The 5989-nt window shown below is 28.7% G+C and overlaps 1 long non-coding RNA gene across 1 annotated transcript; it reads right to left on the bottom strand.

Annotated features, from left to right (window-relative positions):
- Positions 1-1992: 1992 nt before the first annotated feature.
- Positions 1993-4455, bottom strand: LOC112720058 (uncharacterized). The gene is made up of 4 exons (XR_003162030.3): positions 3988-4455; positions 3028-3362; positions 2793-2847; positions 1993-2481 (listed from the first exon to the last, which is right to left on the bottom strand). It is a non-coding gene; the product is annotated as an uncharacterized lncRNA (long non-coding RNA).
- Positions 4456-5989: the final 1534 nt, after the last annotated feature.

Raw genomic sequence — 5989 nt, 5'->3', positions numbered from 1 at the left:
CTCAAGTAGGTTGATAAAGTAAAAAATAAAATTCTAATCACTAGTAGATCAAGAAAATAGAATAAATATATTATAAAAATGATCATTTTAATGATAATTAATTTATCATTTTATTTTAATAATTTCCTCACTTTAAATATTTTTTAACAAATCTACCTTGCATGACTTGGCTTTTAAGTTTTAACTGCAAAAGTCAACAAGTATTAAACAACCTTAACCAAGTCCTTCACAAAGGCATGCTGAAAGTGCAAAAATATTATATATATATTAAAACTAAGCCATCAAATCTAAAGCCGGCAATGAATATAAAAGAATAGGATTTAAATTTCATTCTAATTCTATCTGTAGATATAATCTCTTTTTTAAATTCAATTCTATCTTACTTCTATTTTACTTATGAATTGACAATCTTTTAACTTTAATTTTATTCGTATTTTAAAATTTTTTACTCTATCCTAAGTTCCTAACTACAAGAAAATTGTTTTTATTTTCAATCAAACACAATATTTAATTTCATAAATATACCTAAAAACAAAATACAAAATTAAGTTCATATTACAAATAAAAACAACAAAATCACAATGAAATTCATATAAAATTATAAATAGCATAATCACCAATCCATCAATTTCGTTATATATGTTACAAAATTATAAATGAGAGTGAATGGATTCAATTTCTTTTAACTTTATTATGTGTATAAATTTTTAGTTACATACTATAATATATCAGGATACAGGTAGGTCGGGTAGAGTTTGACATAAATCTGGATCTGATTCTACTTATAGTTCAACCCATTATGTTTTTCATCTGACTCGTTACGGATTGAATTGCTAATCTTATCTGAACGGATTGGGTCGGATTAGATTTTCGCAATTAAGATTAGTATTGATAACTTGTTCAAATTAACCGTATATGACTAATGTAATGACATTTTATTTTTAATGTATAATATTTATTTTCAAAATATATAAATCCATTACAATTTTTTAAAAGATTTATCTGTTTTATTATAAAAAAAATAATTAAAAAAATTCACTTTATACTTGATTTCATCCAAAATCAAAACTCAGATACGGTTACCACTCGCTAATCATAGTAGTGTATCCTGATCTTGCAGCTTGCAAAATCTAGTCAATTTGGTTGAAGATGCAACTGCAATTTTGCGTGAAGCTTTACCTGTTAATCCCTACGAAGAGCACCTGTTAGCAATGTTGGTTTACCACATTGCTAAATTCTGCTCTCTCATTGCTTCAAGAACACCCAATCCCAGCTGGGTAACTGCTACTCTCCTGATCTGTTCCACTCTCATTGCTTTCGAAGCCATCTTGTGGGTCGTGGCTGATCACTTCTCGTGGTTCGTCACAGCCAATGCAACTCTGTTATTCATAGCAGTGGCATGTTACTATAGGGACATTCACAGCCAAAGGACTCGTCAAAGTTGATGCTGCTGGTCATAAGGTTGGTTGGTTCAGACGACATAAAATTATTAAATATCACACATCATGCAATGCTAGTCTATTCATTTAAATTTGATGGATTCCTTCTTCCTCCTTACATTTTCAATTACTATGTTGTGTTGTGTCAAAAAGAAATAAAGAAATTGCATGTTTATTATTGTTCTGTTTTTGGTGAGTTTTCTCTTTATTTAGGGTGTACTGTTTGCCGTTTACACATTGTTGAATGAGAATACTGGTTTTCCCAGCATGGCTTATTTTTACCATCTTTGTCTGATTGTCTGATTACTTGATGCTTTGATCTTCGTTCTATGCTAGACATGGTTATCATATTTGATGTACCTTGGGACTTCCAGGTATTACATTTCAGTCTATTTTCATCCAAAAGCTCACTAAAATGTGGCCTTTTTTGGTTATGATATGTTCTAGGAAGATTCTAACTTAAGCTTTATGGTCAACTTTAAGTTCTCACATTCTAGCAGAGGATACATGATATCTTGTAAAAGAAGCTGACTTTTGTTAAATAACAATGTTCTTCAGATGCATAGTTATGTAGTCTGCTGGTTGAGTATATACAAATGAGGTACAACAGGGTGGTGGAATGTCGTGATTTGATCCATATAACTGACCCACCTAGTAGAATAAGGCTTTGCTGCTGTGGTGGTTGTGTTATTCTACCGAAACAAGAGATAGATCACTTATGATATACATATATATAGAAGGTGGATGGCTTGCTATACAAGTCTTTTGACCCTTAGGCAGTTACCATGTCTGTTAGCAACAGTTAGTGCCTACTGCCAACTGTCATCAGCAAAGATTCTGACACTAATCATACTCTTCACTTAGGTCTAGTCTTATTGTACTCTTATGTCTAGTTTTGTTGGGAAAAAATCCAATTTGAAAAGAATATATAGTAAGAAAGATGATATGAATATAAAACACAACATATATAAAGTGAACAACCAACATATGTAAAGTTTTATTTCTGATTTCTCCATGGTTGGAGTGGTCATTGGTTCAATGCCTGCATCATACAAAATGGAAACAAAGATGGTGATAAGTGAAAAATAATTGGTTAAATTTAATGCTTAACTTAAACATGTTTGATGCTGGTAAACTAGATATCAATCATGTGCTTTTTGGTGCATTCATAAGCAGTCATTCCAATAAGCTAAAATCCGTTTCTGAGAATTTGGTACTTCATGTTTCAGGCTCATAGAATTAGAAACTATCAAGTAAAGAAACTACTCACATCAAATACTCAAATTTATCCATCAATACATCATATTCTTAGAAGTATTATACAACAGAGTTCGTAATTAGAGAGAGATATACCTTTAATGGCTTATGAAGCATGGAAAACTATGAGGTACTTTGAAAGAGAGTGAATCTGTGATAAAAACAGTGACTCATGTTATTGAGGATCAACTGAAAAGCATGCATTTCAATAATAAGCATTTTAGGATTTTCTAGTTTAGGCAAGCAAACCATTATTCTTGAATATTATTAGTTCATACAAATATAAGCACAAAGAAATGAAAATAAATATATTGAAAATTATCACACATACACTCAGTCTCTTCAAAATCATTTTCATCAAATCAACAAGATGCATCCTTTAGGACGGATATTAGACAGCAAACGATGTGGTGACCCAGAACTTTATAAGCTGGCCTTCATCCAACCATTGAAACTCATTTCTGTTTTCTCTTTTCTGCAACATAAGCTCTACTCGGCAAAGGTACTTGCAGTGTAATGCCAGAGCAAAATTGATTTTGCTGCAACTTTTTATGCTACACTTTCACAGTCCTATCAGCAGAAAGGGAGCATAAGTTGGACTGTAAAGTTAAAGCAGGAATCTCCCTCAAGTTTAGCAGAAACACAGAAGATTATCATGTTTATAACCTGAAATCAGATAAGAGCATGGTCACAAGGGATGAGACAGAACAGAGCAATATTGGCATATTTGTCTAACAAAGAAAATAAGCTTTGCTTCAGAGGTTTTATAGAATTTTCATATGGCAGTCGAAAAGCTGATCTCCATGCTGTTATTTGTTAATAAGAGATTTTAACAAGGATTATGAAGGAAAGGAGTTTATAAGTAAGATCCAATTGAAGAGTATATGTGCTTTCTTCACATCAGTTTTCAAGATTAATGCACTCACACAATTCACAGACTATAGTTTCTTGTAGTATTTGTAGTTAAAAGGAGATAGTGGCAAGCTTCAAAGATATAAAGACATGACAGAAATTCCAATACACATAGAAAATGGAGGCTCAATCCTTTGTATAAGACAAATATATGGCAATAGCAAACAACAGGAAATTTAAGCAACTTTCTTAAAGCTATTCTTAACTAACAAGGGGCAAATTCAAAATGAAACTCCTTTTGTACTTTATGCCTTCTTTCTTCTTATTTTTTTTTTTAATAATTACTACAAGTAGCTGATTAAGATAAATGGACAGAATTACAAAGTGTAATTAGGACGAAAAAGGAAAAATCCTCCAAATTAAAGGGTTGATGGCTTGCCTGATTTCCTTTAATTTCCATCTTCAACTTGCTGTACCACGAAGCCAAACACATCTCCATAATACATGGTGACAAGTGCATAGATGGAGTCATAGTAGCAGAGCAATGTAACCAATGGTATAGGCACATTGATGATGAAGAACCCTAGAAATTGACCAGCGACGAAGATCCACAAGAGTGCTTCAAAAGCAATGAAACCCGAACCGTGGAACAGAATAGTAGTTAGGGGGTTGGGTCTGGGAGCCTTCTTTGCAATCTCGTGACAAATTTGAGCCACCAAATAAATAAAGATGGCTGGCTTGTGTTCTTGAAAGAGATTATTAGTAGCGGTTAAGTCTCCATGAATCATCGCAAGTGCTGATAACACCAAATTTATGAGACAATCGTAGACGCTGTTATCGGTCTCGCTTTCACTCACATCGCCGCTGCAGTTATGAATCTCACGCACTATGTTAGCTATGTGAAGTTGTGAACTCTGAAGGGAGGAAATTCTTCTTAAATAAATTAAGAAAATTAATATTTTTCAAAATAAATTAAAGCAAAAAATGCACTTGAATAATTTTGTTGCTGACAAAAATGTATTCAAATTTTGTTATGGACAAACATTTTAACAAATAATTTAAGAATATGATAAAAGTAAATATCATTTTTTTGCAAGTGATAGATGATTTTTGTATTTGACAAATTGTTTATGCATTTGATCTAAAATTAGATACGAATATTTACATAATATAACTATTTAAAAAGTACACACAAAAACCCGAATAAAAATTTTATCTCTATCCTTTTTTCATTTTTTAAAAGTAGTATTGGTTGTTGACAAAAAAAAATCATAAAATATATATTTAGCGAAAAATTATTAAATTTTAAGAATAAAAATATCTAATTTTTCTAATCATATTTACAAAAAAATTGCATCAAAATTCAGTTTCTAAAGTATTTTTTGAGAATACATATTTTATGGATAACAAAATTCGAATACATTTTGTCTTTGACAAAATTATTCAGGTGTTTTTTTGTGATTTACCCTAAATTAAAACATCATTAACTTTTTTTTAGGAGGGAAAATCCTCATTTGATTATGTTTTTTTTATATTTGTGATATTAGTTTTTAATATATATTTATAATGTTTAATTTTGATGTACTGGTAGTGTAAAATATTTTACATGATCATGCAATCACATTCGTTTTCTGATGTAGTATTATATAATTAAATACACATGTAAAACTATTTTATATTTACAGTGCATCAAAATTAAATTCATATTTATATTAGTTTCAAGGTAAAACTTTTATGATTAGTGTAAATTATATTTAACAAAATTAGTTTAATCTAACTTGTTATTTTAAAAGTTTGTAAATTGTATTAATAATTAATTATTTAATATTATATAAAATTTATATTTTAAAATTATTATTCAGAATCAAACATTATTTAATTTAAAATTAATATAATATTAAAACTAAATATGAAATCAAAATATCAATTAAAATTAACAATTTTATGATTTAAAATTGTCAATTTATTTGGTTTTGTAAAATAATAAAATAATTAAAATTAAGAAATGAATAACTAAAAAATTGTTTTTGAAAAACTAAAAATCTATTTTTACATTAAGAAGCTATGTTTAAATTAAATACAACTATAAGATTCTAACTTTTAAAAAAATTTCAATTAAATAGAAGATCTAATTCAAAGCATAAAATTTTAACTTTTATAGTATTTATTAGTTTAATTTGAATAGAATTTAATTTTAAATTATAATTTAATATATCTTAAATAATATAAAATAATTAATTATTAATGTAATTTCTTAATTTTAAAATTAATTAAATTAACTTAAATTACTTTTATTAAAATTTTTTCTACTAGCTATAAAAATTTTACTACTAAAATAATATAGTATATATGTGTGTCAGTGTGTGTCACAAATGTTAAAAAGGAAAAAATATAAATAAACAGAGTCCACTCGATTTTAGATTTTTAGCAAAGTCCATCCA

This window comes from Arachis hypogaea, chromosome 11 (assembly GCF_003086295.3).
Source record: "Arachis hypogaea cultivar Tifrunner chromosome 11, arahy.Tifrunner.gnm2.J5K5, whole genome shotgun sequence".
Lineage (NCBI taxonomy): Eukaryota > Viridiplantae > Streptophyta > Magnoliopsida > Fabales > Fabaceae > Arachis > Arachis hypogaea.
Note: the sequence above shows the minus strand (reverse complement) of the source record. Positions and strands in the feature narration are given on the sequence as shown.